The sequence below is a fragment of the Pseudopodoces humilis genome, chromosome 3 (genome assembly GCF_049639895.1).
Source record: "Pseudopodoces humilis isolate 2021_Gansu_Grassland_sample_001 chromosome 3, ASM4963989v1, whole genome shotgun sequence".
Lineage (NCBI taxonomy): Eukaryota > Metazoa > Chordata > Aves > Passeriformes > Paridae > Pseudopodoces > Pseudopodoces humilis.
This window is the reverse complement of record NC_142202.1, coordinates 54,914,554-54,937,465: the sequence shown is the minus strand read 5'-3', so window position 1 is coordinate 54,937,465 and position 22,912 is coordinate 54,914,554. Positions and strand designations below refer to the sequence as shown.

Here is a 22,912-nt window from a genome sequence, read left to right as displayed (position 1 = left end):
CAGTTCATGAAGTTCCTGCTGGATTAATCCTCTGCAAGTGAAATATTTTGGTTTTGTTTTCCCACTTGCCAGCTTTACGCTGTTTTCTAAAGGTACAGAGACAACTTGAAAATTGAATGCTCTAGCAAAGAAAAAAAGAGACCTCATAGTCTATCACTTCACATGGCCTTCAGAAAAATGTGGTGTGACCATTTTTTGGAAGGAAATGGGGAATGGTGGAAATGGTGAATAATGTATCTAAGTTCCATATGTCATGAACATCTTCAGTGTGTTCTTGAAATGCAGGTTGCTCAGTTCCCTTGTGTTCCAGGGTGATCACAGGTTCAGTCTTCATCTAATATACAGAGAAAGAAGAGAAACAGGTGAAACTGTGTGAAATAGGTGAATTAAACTCAGCAAAACAGCTTGGTTGTCCTTTTTTCCCAACATTTCCTTCTTTTCTTCAGAATAATTGCATAGATTTCATTGAAGTTAGCCCTGATGTGGGGATGACAGTCTGGCATTGTTGTGGTTTTCTTTGTTTGTCCTGCAGCTCTACTTACAGGTGTTACTAGCCAGTTTGTTTTAAAATAGTACAAAAGTTAGTTGTTTTTTTTTTTTCTTGTGTTTGGTGGGTTTTTTTTTGGTTTTATTTTTTTTCTTTTTTTTTGTTTGTTTTTTTGTTTTGTTTTTTTTTTCTTTTAAAGAATAACCTAATATTAATTTAAAAGGAAAATCTTACATATGACCTCATGGTTTAGAGTCAGCCAAATATGAATTCATAAGGTTTTGCACCTAATTTTTCTGAGAAGGGGTTCATCTTTTCACTGTCTTAGCCACCCCCAATTCTGCTACGGACTGGGAGCTTGCAGGATAAAGTTACTGTTTCATCTGCCACCTCATTTGGATCCTGAATGGCTACATCACCTCATAGAGTACAAAACAGCAATATAAACCAGAAAAAACAATAGTGACCAAGACTTGTATTATAAGAGAAAGTGAAAGAATCTGGTGATTTTAGTCCCTGGGGTGGGGAGAGGAAAAAGCAGGACAATGGCTGAGCAGTACAAGCCAAGTACAGGAGGAAAATTGCTGTTTATGGGCTTCCTAAGAGTACCTACATTAAGCTTGATGTAGTATGAGAAATGCAATAATACAGAAAGAAAGGGAAAATTGATAGTTCTAAATATAAATCTGCGCATAGCCAAAGAGCCACAGTGCTTTTCTCCATGGAAAATGCATTTCCTGGGTAGTAAAGGGTACTTCTGGAGTAATGCAAAATTCTCTTTCCCAGAGTAACCACACAATGTGTGTTTCTTAGTCCACGTTGTACACTTGCCAGAAATGCCATCCTCTGAGTCAGTGCTCTGAACTCAGGTGTTTAATTAAAACAACTTCCAGTATTTTGCAGACTGCTTTCCCTGCCGATTGTACTTGAGACAAGCTTTATTATAAATGTTTCTTATTTCTTCTACCAATAAGAATGAATGACAGAGGCATGACCAGATCTGCTGTTTGCACTCCATTCTTGAACAAAAAGTGATAGAAGCAGGGAACATCTTCCAAGTTCCTTCTTGCTTGTGCATTTGTTTATGTTGGTACAAAGCAGGGGAAAAGTGCTACATGCTGTAATAGGTCAAATTTGATGCTCAGCCTGTACTTGCAGAATAAGAGAGTTTTCTGTAGAGATTGCTTGAAAGGGAGATGAATCTCCTTCACAGGAACAAAGTTTGATTTGTAATTCTATCCTTAGGAAATGCACATGCATCCATTTGTGTTTGTTTGTAATTCCTTGTATTTCAGAGCCAAGAAGAATAAGACATTTTGCCTGTTCCTGCCAAAGGATGTAAATAAAGCAGTTGCTTTCTTTCACCATCTATAATGGCCATCACAGAAACCTGTAGGAAGCAGGCATAATAAAGGGCACCAAATGGGTGAGCCAATGAGCTACATTTACTAGCTTTGGGTTTTAGTGATGCTGGGTTTCTCTCCATGCTGAGGCAGAGGGGCTCTGACCTTGTGGGGAGCTTGTCATCTCTGCTCTTGGCCAGAAAGCTCTAATCAGACTCCTGCCATGGTGCTGGCTGGCATCTCCATTTTCCCTTCAGCCTGTGGCTAGCAAATGGTGGTAGGCATTTGGCTTAAGGGCTTCTCAGCCTCTGCTGCCAGAAAGTGTGAAGATGAATTTCTGGTTCCCCTCCTTCTCTTGCACGTTTGTGTAAGTAGTTCTGAACCTCACCTCTTCTTCAGTAACAGTTTTCTTAAGCAATGACAGCAAAAGAAAAACAACAAAAATCCAACAAAAAAAAAACCCAAAACACCAGACCAGAAGTTCTCCTGCTTTTCTGTCTCTAAACACTGGTGAGGCCACATCTGAGATGCTGTGTTCACATTTAGGCTCCCCAGTACAAAAGAGAAATTAAGGTGCTGGGGAGAGTCTGATGAAGGGCTATAAGGATGATGAAACACCTCTTGGATAAGGAAAGGCTGAGAACTGGGATTGTTCAGTCTGGAGAAGAGAAGGCTCAGGGGAATCTCACCAACACGTAGAAATACCTGAAGGGAGGGTACAAAGAAAATGCAGTCAGGCTTTTTCCAGTGGTGCCTGGCATCAGGACCAGAGGCAACAGGCACAACCCGAAGCCACAGGAGGTTCTCTCTGGAGATCAGGAAACATTTTTTACGCTGAGGCATGATCATTGGTTAATTTGCCATCATCATTTCCTAGTACTGGAATGGCTCATAGTTAAAATGGTTTACTTGCGTGTGCCTTGACAAAATAACGAGGAGCAAACTCAAAAATATTTACGGTCTCTGCAAGGGTCACTGCTGAGTTTTCACTTTATTCATGTTGAGGTGTTAGCTTGCTGTAGCAGCTACAAGCTTTATAACTGGGGCTGACAAGGCATATTTAAAATCACTGTACTGTTGTCACACTACTGTTGTTTTGCTCAGTTCTTCAGATGCTGCTGGACCAAACAAATGTCCCCACTAGAGAGAGCTTGCTGTTTGTCAGAGGCATTGAGCTAAGACAGTTCATCTTAATGTTGAAAATACAGATCAACAAATGGAAAATGAGGTGTTCTGCATTTTTTTTTCTCTATGTATGTGTTCATTTTTCAAATTCAGGGTTGTCAGCTGTAGAAGTTTGTCATGGAAAAATGAAAAACGGTAAGTTAACAAAACATGTTTTAGAGTTTTCTCTGGACTTCCCTCCTGCACCAATTTCACATTTCAAGAAAATTATTTTATCAAACACATGTTTTTTTAAACTTTTTACTATCTCCACTTACAAAAATAGTGATTTGACCAGATTAAAATATTACTCTGGAAGCACTTCAGAAATGCAGAGCTGAAGTGCAAGCTAAACTGTGGATTTGATTTATTCCAGACACAATTAAGTAAAACCTAGAGATCCAGACATTCCTTGTTTTTGAATATTGTTCAAAATCTAGGTCCAGACATGAATCTTGGACTGGAAGGTTGACCAATTTATTTATATCTTTGGGGGGTATTAAACAAGATTTGATTGGATTTGGAAGGTAATGATTGTTAAATATTTTGATGAATAGAGAGGAGTTAAGGATTTCCTGGGGATGGTCCTGAGGTCATCCTGCATTTTACAAATAGACCTGCAAGAAGAGGTTGCAGACTGTCCCATGTGTATTGCAAAACTAATGCCAGCATTGATAAACTCAGTATGTAGTGAGTGTGTTCAGTGAACAGAGTATTCTTTATGTTTAGCACAGTTAAACAAGGTGACAGTTTGCTTTCTTGGTTTTATTTTTTATTTATTTTATTTTTCTGCAAATTTGAGATTGTAAAGATGCAATAATCTGAATTTGAGGTGGGGGATATGCTTCAATATGTTGCCTCAGTGTGCCTTAGCATCCTGCTATAAGGTTAAGAATAAAATACCTGGAGTAAGACATATTTTAAGGAGTATTCTGAAATTAAAAGCCGAGACTTCTTCCTCTGGGTACTTTCACTGCTTTTGCCCTGATCCAAAGCTCAGAGAAATCTTTCTATTATCTGTGGTTGGCTTGGATTGGGATTTATCCAAACAATGCCATCATGTCAGCAATAATATTTCAGGAAGCTGAAAAGGCAGCTTGATAAGGAGGTAGAGAGCAGTCAGGACTCAGAAACTGCTGCCACACAGTAGACTGTTCACACGGCACGAGTGTTGTTTAGAAAGTGTTGAGCACTTTGGAAAAACAGCTCTGCTGCAGCACATTGCTTAGGGGTACTGAAGTCAAAGAGTATCCAAACATTGCTTTGGGAGTTGCCTTTACTGCAAATAGAGTTAATGTTTCATTATATTTGGAAAAATGCTATAGAGTTACCTTCTGGGCCTCATGGAAAAAGTGAAACAACAGGAATGTTAGTTGTAACCCACTTCTCAGATGCCAGGAAAGAGTCCTTGAGGCTGCCATAACCAAACAAGATATCCTGTTGAGGTCAAGAACATTTTTTTTCCTTCCCTGATCTTTCTACCTCAGGCAAGGAGGAAAGGAACTTAAATAAATTAGAGCAAATAGAAAACACAAAATGCAGATGCTCCCCTTCTTAATTCACATGAAATTGGGATACACATGGGGAAGGGCTTGTGTCTTTCCAAGCATGGTTGCATGGAAAAGCCCCCTGCTCTGTGCCTGGGAGATGGGTGGAAGTAGGGCAACCCTGCCTGGCTGACTCTGCTCTTGGGAATGCAAGAGGGGCTGGGCTGGGATGAGGGTACGCAGAATTTTACAGTGACCCAGACATTATGAACTTCTGCACATTGGGGTATTAAGGATTACATCCCTAAGTGGCTTAACTTCGAAGGCAGTAAGTATGGGCAAAGAGGGCCTCAGGAACCCCTGGTCCCTGATTCTCTTTTGTCCCTGAGCTGGGAATTAAGTCCAGCTCTATTGCCCAGCATGCAGACTGGAAGTGGGAAAGGATGCCCAGTACACAGCAAGGGGAAGAGGAAATCCCTGGCCACATGACTTTGTGCAGATGGTCTTGGGCTTCTTGCATAATCCTCTGCTTTTGTTTCTTGGGAGAGACCCCACCTCTCCTTTGCCTGAGTAAGCTTGTGTAGGAGGCTCATTGGGGGAATCTTGCTGATTTAATCATTCCTTACATGTTGTTTGCCTATGTATGGGACAATTGAGCCTGTGACAATCAATCTTGCACGCTCTCAAATAGGAAAATGCTATGTATGATCTAAGCTACATGCTGAAATGTGGTTATTGGAAGTGAATTTTATGGCTGAATAGGCCAGCATCATGTTGTCTCTCCTCTTTTTTGGGCTTTTAGTTATTTAATCACAATGTCATGCCGACAGAAGATTTTATGTTTTTCCATTTAGCTCGCTGACTTAATCTTCTGCTTCTGGAAATGTTTATATGCAGATGACAAAATAAAGGTTTTGTAAGTAAACTGGTGGCTTACTTTCTGTTCACATTAATTGGAAGGTTTATCTTTGTAGCATCTCTTTAAAGAATAAGAAAGGAATTTCCTGAACTCCTATTAAATGCATTAAAGTAAATAATTTTTGCTGTTTCTTATTCACATTGTGGTTGCTTAAGAACAGAAGTAATAATATTAACTTGGAAGTGTTCTCCTTCCATTTGTCCTTCTGTCAAATTGGCAATTCTCTATAGCTCTTGTGTTCTGAATAGTAATCTACCAAATATTTACAGTCTTCCCTTATAGCTTTTGAATGCATTTGTAAATCTCTTTCTTCTCACACATGGTCTTTGTTTTGGCAAAGGAGGTCTAATGCAGACATTCCTAATTACTGTACTAACATTCCTTACGAAGTTTACGTGAGGAGCTCTGTTCAGATCTTAGGTTTTGAAGAGATTCCAAATTTTGGAGGCTGTGAAGAAAATAAGACAGTCGATTGTAAGTCGATTGTTGATTGTAAGACTTGCATTTTTTCCCATGTTGAGCAAGGCTAGGATTAGGTGGAATAATTACTGCTGCAGAGCGTGTTTGATTGCTCCTAAGTGCCTGAGAAATAATCCATCATAGGGTAAGGCTGCTGTTACTAGTAGCGTTCCCCTTAATTTCTGTATATATTGGAGGTGGGAATATGTTTGAAAGATCTGTCTTTTAAGCTATGAGTGTCACTTGTCTGTAACCTCTGTGCTGCTACTCTATTTTGTTTGTACCTGTCATCTATCATATGGTAGGTGAGAAGAAAAAAATCAATAAACAGCTATTTTGCCTCCCCCTAACTTCCCATATGTTGAGATGCTTACTGCTGCTCACTTAGCATTCAGGCTTCAAACTGTGTGTTTCAATTTTCTCTTTAATGTGTTTTACTTAGTCTCTACTTAGTTCGGTGGGTGTAGTGCTTAGCAGCAACACATACCCTCTTTGTTCAGACCGAAGGCTTTCAAAAACGTCGAGATGATGATAAACTGAGGTGCACATTATCGTGGGAGCTGGCGCCCTCCATCCTTCGTTGTAGGGTGGGGATAAGAGAAGCTTCTTGCCTGCTTAACTCATGTGATTAAAATGGGACACATTGTGATGTTCTCCTCAATTAGCATGATCGGCTCCCGGGGAGCAAGGGAACGCTGGCTGGGGTGGTTCGCATTTTCCTGTCTAATGAGTAGAAAGAGTCTTTTGAGAATTGCTAAATAATTCAGGCCATTAGGAACCTGTCAACTTAAACAATGCCCCCTCTGACCAGAAAAATGGTTGTGAGCAGTTGGACACCCTGGCAGATGTTGAACTTGTTCTCATTGTTCACTCTGCTTCGGGCAAATAGCTTTGCAGGATTTGTGCGTCGGTCTGCCGAGGCAGTGCGTGTGGGTGTAAGCAACACATGTTAGCCAGACTTCAGCTAGCTTTTATACCCCAGTATTTCTTTCAGTTAATTTAATGATATTGTAATAAGCTGCTAATATTGCCATTTACCACTTTTAGTATGTTTGCCAGCTAGCTATAATGAGAAACCACAATCAAGACTCACAAAAAAAAAAAAAAAAAGGCAAACAACGTCCCCTCCCAAAATTTGACTTCTTTAATATTCCTTTTGTTAATTATGTTAATTTCTTATTTTGCATTTTGAAGTGTTTATCTACAACCAGAATGATTAGAAGTATTGTTAGGCAGAATTTGCTGTATACTCATCTAACCCTAGAATCTGAAACTTCTGGGGAAACATTCATGTCTTGAAGCATCCTATAAAATCTTACCCATATTCAGGACTACTTTAGTTGAAATTTATTATGCAGCAATCTATTTTATATGCCTTTTGGTTCATGCTATTGAAGTAAACAGTGTTTTGACACAAATTTCTTAGAAACTTTGCCATATTTAACCTTCCATAACATTTATTTATCTCTGCACATTTTTCTAACTTAATTGATGAACCCATGATCAGTATTCTAAAGAAAAGTTATATAATAATTATTTAATTGGTTGTTTTCTAACAACCCCTTAAAGCTTCCTACTCCCTGGCAACTGTTTGTGCTTCTGTCTTGAATGGATGACAGCAAATAGTCAATTTTGCACAAGCAATTAGCTGGTCTGTTGGATCAGTTAATGGAACAAGCAGTGGTAGTAATGCAATGTGAAATCACATGTGTGCTTTGTAAATATTTATGTTATAAGATCTCCTAGTATATTCTTGTGACAAATGACTCCACCTTCAAATATTTTATATTTTTAATAGACAAACTTGTTTATTTTTTTAAATGGCATGCGTGAAGGCCTCGGTTCTCATTTTGTAACAGAATGTATCCCAAAAACATTTGGACTCATATCTTTATGAGATTTGTCCAAGCTTTAGATTTTCGTTCCCACAAATTAACTGTCCTAAATTGAGAACCTTTTTACATGTATATATTGCAGTAAAAGAGTTTTTAATTATAGCTTGGAAGATACAAATACCTATTTAATTAAAATTATTTGGCTAACTCATATCTGTTACTGTTCACTGGATATTGAAAAAGTGTATTGTTGAAGTAGAGTGCTTGTCAAAAAAAGATGCATCAGTTCTGCTCTAGTGATATTGTATGTAGAACCTGTTTAGGACAGGTTCTGATCTTGGTCTTGTGTATCAGTGTTTCTCACATTTTTTAAAAAAAATTCAGCTTTTACTCTTAGTTCTAAAGAAAAAAAGACTATTAAAAAGTGTGAGCCTTTGAGGTTGTGCAGGGCAAGCCCCTCTGTTAATGTGGGAACTGCTGCTTCTGAGGGAAACCTTTGTCTCGGGGGTTAGCCCTGGTGAGAGCCTTGTTGGTCTCAGATGTTGCAATGAGAACCCTGCCAAAACAACCCCTCATTTTTATTTCTGAGCATGACATTTTATGGTGTGGGATTATGTGGTATGTTGGGATCAGCTGTCCCAGCTGTGTCCTCTTGTCCACCCCAACCTGCTCCCTGTAAGAAATGGAGGAATCCTTGATGCTGTGCAGGCACTGTTCAGCAACAGTGTAAGCAGTCATGTGCCATCACCACTGTTTTGGTCACAAATCCAAAACAGAACATCATAGGGGCTACTGTGAAGAAAATTAGCTCTATCCCATCCAGTCCCAAGTGCAGGATTACTGAGGGATCATTGCATGCCAGGCTTCTCAAATCCAGCATGCTCTGTTGCTGAAATTGAAGCTGCTTAGTTCATTTTTTTTTTTTCTCTTCTGTCTTTGCATTTTTCAGTAGTGCTCATGCCATGTGCCTTGCCATCATGTGATCATGCTACGTCTTTCTTAATTTAATTATACTGAAAGGAATAAGACAGTAACTAGAGGCACTTTGATTCTCCAACTGTTCTCTGTAAGACTTGAAAATAGAGCATAACCACAAAGAGTAAACCCTTGTCTACAGCAGTGCTAAAGAACCATGCAACATAAAAAGAAAGGAAAAATTCCATCTCGTTTCAAAGATCAAATGTGTTTTATTGCATAGCTTAAGTGGCAGTGGATTCTCACTGTTTTGGACACGAGGTGTGTGTGGAGAGTGTCTGTACAGCAAGCCCTTGTTCTCTGCTCAGCTGGGCAAGGGCACACTGACTCCACAGGGAGGTGGAGATGGGGAGAATCCCTTTGATCTCTTTCATCACAGCATTTCACAGAGAACAGGAGACTGACAGAAAAGTAATAGGCACTTAGGGCATTGTAAGTCTCTGTGATAACTAAGGGTATAAGACTGTGCTCATGTACATCATGTTTTTGTTGCTTAACATCTATTCTGACCTATAGCCAGAGCTGTTAGACTTGTGTTGATGATCTTGTTCAGTAAGTGAAATGACCTGCTTTCTAGTGAGCAGGAATGAGCTAACACACAGGCTCCTGTTTACTATTGTCCTAAACTCCTCTGAATCAGAGTTAATTAAAGAATGACTTCAATATTTTTTTGTCATTTTGCATCTGATAAACATTTTGAGATGAGACAAGAAAGCTAAGTGTGTGAGCACTGGCTTGCAGAAGGTTGAGTTCTCAGAAATTGAACTGATATCTTTATGGAAGAATTTAATGGGGTGTAAGGTTTGCCTTCACTGGTGGTTGAATGGGAGACCACTGCATTTCTTGAGTGGTTCCACTTCAAGGCCAAAGATAACAAGAATGGATCTTAAGTATGGTTTAATGAGAATATTTCTTTAGCAGATGTTGCATAATTCAGATGTTTCAGTCATGAGGTCAGCAAGGCTTTGAAACTCATCTCTGGTTATTATCCTGTTGACAACAACATGCAATTATTTTTCAGCATTAGTTACGCTTAGTATGGCATAGCTTCCCAGCTCTCTTGAGAGCTCCACTAGAGGTTTCTGATTTGAAAACCCAAATTTCCTACTTCAAAATTCCTTAATTCCTACACAGATTCTGTTTCAGAGAGCATGGGAACCTGCTTTGGGTTTCATGGGAAGACTGTACACATCTGTGTACCGTAACATTCTGTGGTTAAGCCATGATCAACAAGACACTGATACCATTCCACATGTGCCCATCCAGCACCCATCTGTTGAGTATTAGTCAGAGGACCTTATGGATCAGGGATTTTCACACAGCTCAGCTGTATTAATGTCAGGTGAGCCAGGCAGGAGAGGTCAAGAGGCAAAGCAAAGAACTGGCATTTCAGAAACAGGCTGGACTGTATCTAGGAAAAGATGTTTTATAGGTGTGGCATATGTATATGAAAGTAGGCTGACTTTAGGGAAGGAGGCATGTCATTGTCTCAGCACAAATGCTAGGGATAGGTGCCTTTTCTATCTTTTTCTTCATGGATTTCCATTGCTTAGGAAACAAAACTGTGGTGACAGTGGGATGTCTTAGCACTTTTCAAGTAAAATCTAAGGTTTTGTAATGTAAAGGTGATATAGCAGGTTAAAATACCTGTCTTTAATTTTGAGGATTCATTTCTCTTCATGTATAAAATTAAGTGGCTTTAAAATATCTTTGTAGGTGGAAAGAAACAAATTCTCAAAATTAATACACGTAACTTTAGTTCCATTATGGACTCCTCTGCACAAGCTGTAGTTTGTTTCTACTGCAAAACAGAGGCATTAAGAACCATTAAACTACCAGAGACGTACATTAACACAAGCTAGGGGGGTTCCTCTTGCTGTACTGAAATACCCATTAATTTCCTGTATGATCTAACAGCTCTTTAGAAAATAAGGATAATGACACCCTTCCCTTTCCCAGAAATGTTGCGATGATAATACATTTGTGGAAGATTGTGAGGTGTGTAAATACTTCTCATAGTAGTAAGAAATTAATCTATTGTTTTCACCATGAGGCTTGCCTACTTCTTGTTGATCTCCAGAGAATATTTCATTATCAGGTTGTCCCAAGATGATAATAGCAAGGCAGCAGGTGAGAAAAGGGGGATAAGGTGGATGTGTGGAGTCAATTTTGGCAGTGTAATAAATAAAGATCCTCATGTTGTAACCCACAAGCTAGACTGTACCACATAAGTTGAGGTCAGAAAAGGATGCCTTTAACATGCAATGTCTGTGTGCTAAAAGTAATCAGTTAGGTGTATTAGGGGTGAAATTTTGAAAATAAAACTTATTTGAAAATGAACTTGGGTGTTATCAACTGGAGTCTTAAGACCAAATTTAATGAATGTTGATTGCCTTGTCACAAAGAGAGGGAATGCCTTGATGGAACAGGCTGGTAAAAAGTGGAAGGCATAGTGAATACACAGGTAGATTAGAAATAATGTAGTAAGTAGATGAATGACCCCTAGGACTGCAGTGGTCACATGCAGTGAACTTAAGAAGAAAGTACAGGATTGAGTGTTTTGCACTACTAGCAGGAATACATGTTGACATTTGGGGGTAACCCTCAGCAGATGGAAGTGGAAGGGAAAGGACAGCCTCTTACTGAAAGACTGTGGGGCTTTAATGTGATTCAGCTGGGTCCTAGGTTTTGTTGGTCTAGATATAGTTCACTGAGTTAAGGAAGAATCACTGTTTTTTGGGAAGGATGCTGGAGAGACATCTTTGGGAGTAGTATTTAGCCTTCTGAACATTCATCTTTAAGACAGATAAATTCAGCAGAATAGCTGATGATGAAAGGCTTCTGGACTGGTTGGGTGGTATTTTATATATTTATTTATTTATTTATTTATTTATTTATTATATCTAAGGAATCATTTGAACATGGTTTCGTTAGTGACCTAGGAGACGGACTCAAGGGAGAAATGCTGTATGCTGTGTGAGAAGAGGGATAGGACCAAGGGCCAGTTGTTCCTCCTGAGAGAGACCTGGTACTTTGACTCCTGAGCTGTCCTTGCTTCCATGGGACTTGGATCTGGCCTGTTAGTGAAATAATTGGATGCTAAGTGAAAAGAATATGACTGTACCAGAAACGTGAAGAAGAAAATAGTCAGCTTTGCACAGAGGGAAGAGTTTTTACCAGAAAAAGCAGATGTGAAGCCTGCAGACCTATTTTTGGTTGTAGAATTTAGGAGTATGGGCATAAGTCATGTACTCCTCTATTAGGTTTTACAAAAGCTGGCCTATGGAATGCACATATGGAAAACTTAATGGCGGTCAGTAGAATTCAAGGAAGGATTTGACCTTTGCCGTGATGAGAAGAGTGTATTCAGTGATAATACTGTGAACCTGTGAAGTTTGAGAAGAGATCCAGGTTGTTGTTTTCCAGTGGATGACTTAGTTATAACTGGGATTTTGTAGATTAAATAAAATTTTGTTCCGAATTACTTCAAAGCTGCTGGGTTCTGGACTTTCCTCTATAATGAGTCTGAGTAATGGACACAGTGAAACAGGGGTCCACTTTTAAGTGGCAATTCCTCTGTTACTGTGCAAATCGTTATTTCATTTTTATGGATCTGCATATTGATTTGGGGCTTTTGTGGGTTACTAATGCTTTTTACTATAGTATTCTTGTATTTCTTTTAAAATGAACACATCATCTGCAGTGTAACTTGGCTGTATTTTCACACTTGGCACTTGGATATAACTCTGCAATTTTATTAGAATATTTGAATAAATGCATTGTTTTCTGGCAGTTTGTTCACCAACAGCTGCTGCAGTTGATGAAGTTTTGAGCTTTTCTAGTAATAAAGCAATTGTTCATGCACCTAACTGCGGATTAATAGTCTAGCTCTGTGTATTGAAACGTGGGTGATGCCATTTGCATGTGAAGAGACACATTTTATCTTAGGTGAGTTAGTAAAAAGCAGTTATTAAAAACGTACCGGGGAAGGTAATTTTTTTCCATGTGGAAGTCTCAATGTCTGACAAAAGAAAGTGTCAAGGAAGAGAGCGGAGTTTGTGGTTGTATTCGCGATGCTGTTGTGCAGAGCTGTTAAACACAGCTGAGAGCCGCTCCTAAGAGCGTGTTTTCATGGCTACAGCATTCCTGCTGTGCTTTGAGGAATTACATTTTTGCCAGGGTGTCTCACGCAAGGATGCTAGGGTTACCTACTCCCTCCTAACAAGCTTAAGGAGAAAAAGGAAAAAAAAAAAAAAAAAAACCAGAAAAAAACCCCCAAACAAACACAAAAGACAAAAACTAAAAGAAAAAAAAAATTAAAAAGAGGAGGAGACCCTGGAGCTACCTTCAGGCAGGCAAACGCCTTGCAATTCAGCAGATTTCCAAGCAGCTTTCCTGTGGAAGCAGCCGGGAGGCTCAGGAATGTGGGGTCAGACAAGAGCTCAGTCACGGTGTATTCCCCGGCGGCTGGCCGGCATCGCGGCTGGCCGGCCCCTGGAAAACCACCCTCCGCTTGAGCCTGCATCCTGCTGTTCCGCCAATGGAAAAAATTGAACGGGAGGGGAGGGTGTGGAGCCTGCAGACAAAAATACACCCAGCCTCGCGCAGGATCTGTTTTTAGTTCCCGACGGCTGTGAAGTGTTAGGCACAGTTTCCTGGCATGCCCGGGGCAGGGAGAGGCGGTGGCTGCGTGTCCCTGTTCCCGGGGCAGCCGGGAGGCTGCAGGCAGCGCCCTGGGCAAGGTAAGCGGCACCGGGCACCGGGAGGGAGATGCTGGGGGAGAGCAGTCTGCTCTCCGCTCTCCGGCTGCCGGCCAGAGCTGGAGCGATGAAAGAAAAGTGGGGAAGGACTTGGGAAGCCTCTGAAAACCGAGTGCAGAGCGGGCTGCGGCGGTGCCAGGACTTGCAGCACCTCCGCCGCCTCTGCTATGGGGGGCTGCACCCGAGGTGGATGGTTTTCCTCCAGAAAACAGCTCTTGGTGGTCATCTGTCAAACTCTGTTGCCTGAATTGCTAAATAAACCACGGGGATCTGGGATCATCTTACATCTCTGCTACGACAGGGCTGGATTTTTTTTTAAGGCAAAGTATTAGAAAGTGTGTTTAACAGTACTCGGGTTTCTGTTATGTTAAAGTGACTCTTCCAATACAGTGAATTATAACCCCTCTAATTTTTTAAAAATTATTATTTCATCTATTCTCAGTAGTACTTAGAGTGACTTATAATAAATAGTGTACCCAAGCAAGGGCATTATGTTTGTGTAGTGTTAAAGGAAAAAGTTTCGTTCAACACTACTACCACTGCTGAACTGGGATGGCATGGAAAACCAAAGCTTCTGCATCTGCTAGAGGTAGGTCTGGCACAGGTTTTGATCTTCCTATGTAAATTTTTAATATGTAATTGTACACAAATAGTGAAAATGTTATGTTCTGTGGCAGACAAAATAAAAATGAGGAAAATGCCCCAAAAATGGGGAACTGCCTTGTGCCTTCATCCCTTTGGTTTCTTTTTATTTCTTTGTTTATTTTTTGTTTTTTTTTTAGAGTGGTGATTAATTGTTTTTGCTATGCAATCAGAGTTTGCAACTTTGTGCTTGTTGCTGATGTGGTCATTGAGTTAATTTTGTACACTGGTGACTTCATTCTGGAAATCATGTATTTCTCTTTAGGGTGGATGATTTGACAATGTTATACAATGTATAGCAAGTTACAGTTTAGAGGCAAGGGCTGGAATTTTTTTAGCTGATCACCTTCAGTGGGAAAGGGGTGTCCATGTACCATGGGAGGATGGACTCTGAATAGGGCAGTCTGTAGCTGTGAAGCTACAAAACAGTTTTTTCATGGGGAAACCTAATCCTCAGTGTACTCTTTTTGTTCTTTTAATGTGCGAGTAACATGCTGGTACTACAGGGGTATGGGAAAGGAAGCCCTGAGCTGTGTTACTGCTGTAGAGCTCTTGGCATGTAAAAATCAAGGTCTGCTTTCAATTTTCCAAGGGACTGTGTCTCAAGTTTACTTTTGGTGTCTAACTCCCAGATCCTCTGTCCTCTTCAGGAAGTCCCAGGGCTGAAGGTAGGAAAGCATTTACTTTAGAATCGACACTCTCAGGTATTTATGAACGTGTAAACCAAGAAGTAGAAAAGACTATGACGATTGTGGCCTGGTTTCCCCCTCCTGCTAGTGGAGCAGACTGTGTACTAGGTGGCAAGCAAGGGAGTTTTGCAGCCACCCCAACCCCTGTCCCTCAGCCTGAAACACACTGTTCTGCCAGTTCCTAAAGGAGGCTTTTCTCTGATGCCATGGGTTAAGAATTATTCCAGTAGACTTGGAATGTGTTATGCCAGAAAGAGTCTTTGTGGGCAGAATGTGTTAATGTTCCTGTCTTGGATTGTTCTTCCTTTCTGCCATTTGCTTCTCTTCTTTGGTAGGGTCTATGTGGCTACTCATGGTGTTGTGAACTGTGTCCTAGTCCAAAAATAACCTTTCTCCTATCTTCTCCAAAGCTGATGTTTTGTCACCTACAGTTTGGGGGGGAATATGCGTGAGAGACTATCCCCATATCTTCCTGCTGACTGTGGTCGTATTTGATAGCATGAGCTGGTTGCTACTGAAACAAGACAAGAAAGGAGAAGGGCAAATGTTCCTGGTGGAGAATTGGGAGTCCTAGTTTGACCAGAAAGCCCATGTCTCCCCTCCTGGTGTTACTGTGGTTGAAGAGGGCTGAGGCAGAGACCTCTTCAGAAGTTTGTCTAAGCAAAGCCTGCAGACTTGTGCTTGTCTCCAAAGTGCTGGGCAGCAATGCTGGAGCCCAGGCTGCCCTGCTTGGAGTATCTTGGCTCCTTTCAGGTGCACCATCCTCCCCACCTGAGGCCTCAGGCCTTGAAATCCCCTGAAAGCACTGTGTAATTCTGCACCAGGACCTGACAGTGTGCTTACAACCCAAGTAGGTGGAGAAGTCTTTCAGATCACTGAGTTAATTTCCCCTCCGAGGGCAGGAAATGGACCCTTAGACATATCAACTCTTTAACTACTGCAGCTACTGCATTAAGCCAAGATGTTAGCTGACATTCCTGGTGGGTTCTTTTTTTTTTTTTTTTTTAAACAAGCCTAATGGCTTTTATTTAAATGGATGTGCACTTTAGCCATTGTGTATAAATTCAATAACATTTACAAATGGTGAAATTTGTTTCTCCTCCCAAAGAAAAATAAGCCCCTAGAGATTTGGATTGTATCAGCACTGGTGTAATATGATAAGGATCTTCAGGCTTGATTCAGCCTTCCATATTGCACTAACTTGAAAGCTATAAAACCTAATTCAATAAAGCTGCCAGTGTCTTGGACCTAGAACGATGGGTTGAGCAAAAGAAGGGATCATGTCCCAGGTATGGGATGTTTAATTCTGATGTGATATAGATGTGAAGCACTGTAAAGCTACTGGAATTAATGTTATTTTAAGAGGAGAAACAGAAAAGGAGAGTGTCCCTTTCTTGCTTAAATGGTGAAATTAGAAGTCCATCTGCAATGTAGTTATGATTCATAACATGAAAAGAAGTGTCTGGGGTCATAAAGGCTCCTTACATTTAATGAGAAAAACATTTGACTTTAATTTGATGTGTAAGCTACCAAACAGTTTTTAATACAGGATACTAGAACTCTACAGAGACTAATGAGTGAGTGAGGAACTCTGGCTTCAAATTGAATTTTTTAAGGCAAAATAGTCCTAATTTTTTTTTTTTTCTTTAACACAGGCATACTTGTGGTGTTTTGGTTATTCATTCTTTGAATACAGTGGTATATAATGCAGAGTATCCTGCCAAGAATACTGTGGCATAATTATTATGGTATATTTTTATAATAGGAATGTGATTGAGATTGCAGGAATAAGAAATCTGCTTCTGATTTGTGCAAGCATGTGACCAAACTGCGTAGTTCGAAAAAAATACAGTAAATTGTTTCCAGTAAGAAAGTCCACATTTAATCCAGCTACAGTGTTGTGCTAACCTGCCCCCCTCATTAATTTCACATATCCGTCCATACACAGCCATGCAGGAAGGGGAGGGCGGGTTCACATTCTAGCATTCTGTATTACTTTCATATTAAAAACCAAAGTAGATTAAAAGTTAATTAAAGCTTCAAACCTGTAATTCTGTATCCGTGTAAGAATTCACAAAGCACAGTGATTCTTTGGAAAACTTATGAACATGCTAATATCTGGAAGTTAGCTATATACAATCTCAGACTTTGTAAGCCATTTAAAATGGATGGTTAAAACACCGTTAGGTGAAAGAGGATGTAAAAGTCATTTGAAGGAAAATACAAGATTTTCTCAGGCAATTCAATGAAACAAAAAATAATACAAAAAGCTTTTCCTGATGTAAAGAACTACCATTGTAATTGCTGTACAGCAAACCCTGCAATATTTCTAACTTGGTCTGCTGCTAAAAGAAAACAAATCAGTAATTTCTTATAAATCAGGGGATTTTCTGTTTCATTTTTTATTGTTCTGAAATAGTTTCAGATTCTCCATTATCCCAGCTTCTCTAGTTCTGATGACAGTCTCCTGGGGTGCACTCAGGAGCCATGCACTGAGGGCAGCTGCCTGTTTAAGGACCCTGGTGTTGCCTTTTCTGCTCTCTGTGCATCCCTGCTCCATGTGCGCTGTCCAGAGGTGACCGCACTGGCCCCACTCCGTGGCTGGGAGCCCTTACCTGCCCTGGTAGAAATGAGGGTTTTAAACACAGAAGAAAGCATGTGACTCCTCTTTCTTCATCACTAGAGAGTAGTTGATGGGATAGACTCTGCCCTCAAAGGCCTTTTGTATAAGTCTTTTTATCACTGCAGAGTGAGTTGAACTCTGCCTTTCTTTGGCAGATGCTTATACTTGGGTAGGTGGCTGTGAAGGACTGCCCAGTGGCAAGTATTCCAGGATTGGTCCTGTTCTGTCTTGAAAGGAGCTGCAGTGGTGCAGGTAACAATCCTCCTGTTAGTGAAGAAAGTCTGATGAGTTTGTGTTACATGCTTGCTGCTTAAGTGAAAAGTAAAAATAAAATACCTGGTTAGTTTATTTCTTTCCTCAAGGAAAGATTTTCTTAAAAAGTTACCTGCTGTGTCATTGTGAAGAACTGAGATGGTGGAGGTTGCTCCCATCTCCCAGGTAACAAGTGACAGGACCAAAGGGAATGGCCTCAAGTTGCGCCAGGGAGAGCTTTATATTAGATATCAGAAAAAATAATAGATCATCACATGAAAGGGTGGTCAGACACTGCAATAGGCTGCCCAGGGAAATGGTGGAATCACCATTCCTGGAAGGGTTCAAAATGTGGATATGACACTATGGATAAGTGGTGAACTTGGCAGTGCTGCATTAAGATGATCTTAGGGACAGTTTCCAGCCTTAAGGGTTCTATGATTCTGTGTAGGATCTTATTTTATAGGGACAAAAAAACTAGCTCTAGGTCTTATCTATTTTTTAGCTCTTAATGTAGCTGTCCTTTTAAATGCTTTTTCCTTCTTAATGATAGGAGGTTTTAAATTTAAGCTCTTCTGCTGTGCATGAGGAGTTTTGTTCTTGGTAACACTGAAGAGTCTTGTGAGTTCCTGCATTTTTTAATGAGCCCTCAGTCAGTGGTGCCAATTTGATGGCATGATGTTAGCCTCATCTGCACTCACCCATACTGTTATTTTTGTTATATTATGTTATATGTTATGTTATATGTTATGCTATGTTATGTTATTTTTTACTGTTTCTTCCACTCTGGCACAGATGATATGTTAAAATGAGACTCAACCTCCCTCTAACTCTTCAGCAGATTTTTGGGGATGCTTCAGTAAGGGTAAGTGGTTTGTAGACCACTTATTTTTTATCTGCCAGTGAAGATTCGTTTTCACTACCCACCCAGAGGAATAAAGGCATCAAAATACATCAGAGACTTCACTTTGGTACATGTGTTTGTCTCATGAGGGTTAACTTCGTGGTCCAGACTAAAGTTTAACATGGCTAGGGTTGACTGTATTTGAGCTCTTTGAGCATCCTAGGTGGTGGTACTCAGGCAGTCCTGGTCAAGCAAATCTGCTGAACCTCCCTAGGAAGATGCTACTGCAGTCTCTCACCTTTTTATGGCCACTGTTCCGTGCTGACTGTGGTTGTGGAGCATTCAGCATATTGATGGCTTCCCATCTGGAAGCTTGCCATTTTCTGACCTGTAGTTTTAGAGTCTCAGCCCAGTTGGTGTGACTGTATGGGAAGCAGATGGCTGACAGTAGCAAAATCATGTTTGGTATGTGTTCCTGCTATCACAGATGAGAGCCTGTCTCCCTTGACTCAGATCTCCCACCAATTCATAACACAATAATTCCTTGTTACATCTCATACGCAAACCTAGTACTGGGATATTATTATTATGATTCAGTTTTGCTTGAAATATGGTTAGTGAGTCAAGTTTGGAAAACTTTGAGAGATTAAGACTGGAGAGGAAAGCACCCCTGCAATTGCTGAGCACTACTTGTACATGTGTTCACCTAAAAGAAAGTGATTTTCTCCTCTAGCATTTGTAAAGCAGTCCAACTGTGGTGGTAATAATGAGGGAATAGAGGTGGCAGGTGCTTCTCCAAAACAGCTCCTGAGCTTGTGTGTTTGTGTTGTGAAGTGAAAAAAGTCTGGGAGAACTTTATGTGGAGAAACCCCAAGGTGGGGAAATACATTTTTAGCTCTAGGGTTATGACTGGTGTTAATGTTTGGGTGTGGTGGGGGTGGTGGGGTTCCCGGATTAGTATGTTTGCATAGCTGAGTTTTTTCAAATGTGTCAAGGGGAACCAGGGTGAAGACTGAAAACTTCTTTTTTAGGGAATGTGGTTATAATTGAAAGCAAATAAACTCTTAATAGTCATCTTCAGGCACGGTAAGCTGCTTTCTAATTATGCTGATTATAATTGCTGAAAATATTCATAGAAACTGGTTTTGCTCACAAGAAGTATTCATCCCCTCTGCATAGGAAATGAGAAAAGCACATCTTCTGCAGCAGTGGATAGCTGTGAGAAATACATCTGAAGCTGAACTCTGTCTCCTGCACTGCTATTTCCAGGGCTTCCACAGATCAAACAGTGTAAAACACTTCAGTGTTTGGAGTAAGCACAGCCAGAGTTTGTCCATGACCATCACCCTGCCCCTGTATCATGCAGCATTTGGGTATAAGCTGACTTGCTCTGCTCTTCCTCCACTAATTGGAAGTAACAGAAATAAAATTTCTTCACACAAGAGGCAAGAGAAAGGCATGACAGCTGATTTCCAGGGTGATGGTCTTTGTGTAGCCTCAGAGATGCCCCAATGGGTTATCGCAGTGTGCACGGATGTTGAGCCTGTCGTAGCTTTCTGAATGGCTGGGATGCTGAGAAAAATCCCTTGGAGCTATTTCTGTGGAATTTATTGGCTGTTCTGCCATAATGCAGACTTACTCCTGCACAGACTGAGACACTGTTTTGTAGACATTGTACCCTGAGATAAATTTATTCCCTCACCCATTGTGTGGCCCGTGTATCGGAGACATGTCCAATGGACTCTGGTAGCCACGGTTCAAGCCCTGACAAATTGAATGTCTGTCTTTTGAGGTTCATAACAGCAGCTTGCTCACTACCTATTCTGTTAAAAGGATTACCTAACCATTGCACAATCACTATGGAGACCCAGATGGTCTTTTTGGCTGTTTCGTTAGACAAATTGAGTTCAGTGTTTCCTTATGAATAGATATAAGCCCCTCAAAGCTCTTGTTGAATGTACTTTCTACTCCCATTTGAGGAATTCTGAATGTAAACTCATTGCTTGTTTGTGCTCTGTGCCTCTTGGATATAGGAGGAGAATACTGCTGGGTGTTGGCAGTTTGTTCAGGAGCTTGGAGCATAGGAAGTTTGTGTGTTGTCTTCTGCTAACTTTGAATCAATAGTCTTTTTGTTCAATCCAAATTGCCTATGACACTTTAAAAACTTTCCATAGAGGAGTGCACTTAGCAGCATAGGCAAATCAAACCTACACAGGTAAGGGTATCATAAGTAGCAAACTTCCAAGTTGTTAGAGAGAGTAAGGAAATTACAGAGTTTTCTTTTTTGACTGTAAGATGAAATTTCTGTGGCTTATTTGTTTTATCAGATATCTTTGTGATAAGAGGCATTAATTCATGTTTATAGGTCTGTCGCATCTCTATCATGATCTTTCTCTTCTAAGTGATTTATTTGCTAACATTTTTCTAAGCTTGCTGTTAAAACTGTTTTTAGTTCTAGTTGGCAACCTTTACCTTTGTTTTTGGTAAGGTTAGCTACATACCAATGAATTAATTTAAACTCTTTCAAGATTCTTATACAGCAAATAGCCACAAAAAGAGTCAATGAGAGCAAAACCCAGCATGTTCAGATTCAGTTGAAATTTGTGAACAGTAGCCATGGAATTTAGGCAGAAAGGAAAAATTTTGGTGGTGGTGTGTTAAGAATGGTTTCTAACTTAACTATGTGTTCCAAAACTTAGTCTAATATCTTGTACTACTTCTTCTCTACGGAGTGTTTTAATCCCTAGACTGCTGGTGTGTTCTATGAGATCCAGATTTGGTCCTTCTGCTTTGAGTTGCAGTCTTTGTGTGCTAAGAGCCAATACTTTCAGAGGGTTAGGAGGAGCTTGGGTCTTCTTACCTCTGGGTCTGTGCAATGCTTGGTGCAACCTTTTTCGTTGTTTTACTGGCAGATTAACTCAAAATCAGAACAAACCTAAAGAGGGAGGTTACTGGGTGGCTGCTGGAGTGAATTTCATGGTGGCCTTTCATTGCAAAGGTCACGGTTGGACTCCAGGTGTGGGGAAAGATAAGTGCTGTGGGACATTGCTTTGATCAGTCTGGTCCACATTGTAATGGACCACTGCACAATAGTGCAAACTGTAATTGGTCTTCCAAAAGGAAAACTGGAGAGGGATGAAAGTTTGTCCTAACTTGTCAGTGAGAGGAGAGAAAGACAAACAAAGAGGAGAGAAAATGAAACATTTACTAAATGACTTATTTCTACTAATTCAGTGTCAATTGTTAAAGTATGTTTATAAAAACGTGTGTCTAAAGTTCAGAAATCCCCTTCATGGAGCTTCTCTTCATTTGTAACTTCTGATTTTTTTTTTTCTTTTTTATTAATTTTTTGTACAGTTGGAGTGAAATGTAAGTTGTATTTGACTGAAAACCCTTTTTTGTCTTTTTGGTGTTTTCTAGGAAGGCTGTGTGCAACTCCATTCTGGTTTTGGCAAGCATAGTGGCTGGCCAGGAAGAGAATGCAGAGCATGCTGACTGCTAACCATACCCGTGTTTGAGAGTGTTCCTACAGGTTTGCTCTTTCTTTTATACTATACTTTTAATCAAAAAGTGCTAAGGGATGTTAAAACATAGAAACTCTTTCAGAGTGGCTTATTTTGAGAAATTTTTAATGAGGCAGCAGTGTATCCTCCTCCAGGTGACAGTCTGAGATCCAATGTGTAAAGAAATGTAGCACCGATGGAAAAAGCATTTTGGTGTTGTTTCTGTACATTACAAACACTGGAGATTCATTTTGAGTAACAAAAAGAACAGAACTGTATTTTTTACTTTGGGGTGCACTTTATGTAGGTTTGAAATCTTCAGTCACCTCAGTGGAGCAATTTAACTGCTCCAGTGTGTGCTATTCACTGCAAACACTGTGAGAAACTGAAGAGCATTTTACCAAGCCAACTATTGAACTGTGCTGCTCTGAATGAACATAATGCAGTTTTGTGCTGTGGTGGAAGATGAGGCTAACCAAGTTATTTTTTGTCTGACTTTTGGCATGGCTTTTTTTTCCCTTTCTCCTAGATTAGCTCCATTTAAACACATAGCTGGGGTTTACTGAACATTCTACTGAAGCAACACTTGGTTGCACAGAAATCAGTCAAGCTGGAACTGCAGTGGGCTTGTCTGCTGGCAAAAGGGATTTCTCTGAAAGTACCGTTCACTTTACATCTAAGTTATGATTATCTTTCTGTCTCCCTTTCATTATGCCATTGTTCTTGGGAGCCAGAGATTTTGAAAGTTATAAGAAAAGGATGTTGCCAAGGGTGTGGGTGGAGGAAGGTGCTGACATGATTTCAATGGAGTTAGATTCCAGCTTTATAACAGAGGGGTAATGAACCATAGAAAAAATAGGCTTTCCTAGCTTGCCCCTAAAATAAGTTCAGTTATGAATTTAATGTTGTACATGGCTGTTTAATGGCTTT

At 40.2% G+C, this 22,912-nt stretch overlaps 1 protein-coding gene across 7 annotated transcripts in view; it reads left to right on the top strand.

Moving 5' to 3' along the window:
- The window catches only part of TIAM2 (TIAM Rac1 associated GEF 2), a 166,233-nt gene that overhangs the window by 56,308 nt on the left and 87,013 nt on the right, over positions 1-22,912 (top strand). For all 7 annotated transcript variants that reach the window (XM_088052690.1, XM_088052691.1, XM_088052689.1 and 4 more), the window contains one exon: positions 21,900-22,011. The gene's annotated coding sequence lies outside the window, so the exon portion shown is untranslated. The remainder of the gene's footprint in view (positions 1-21,899; positions 22,012-22,912) is intronic.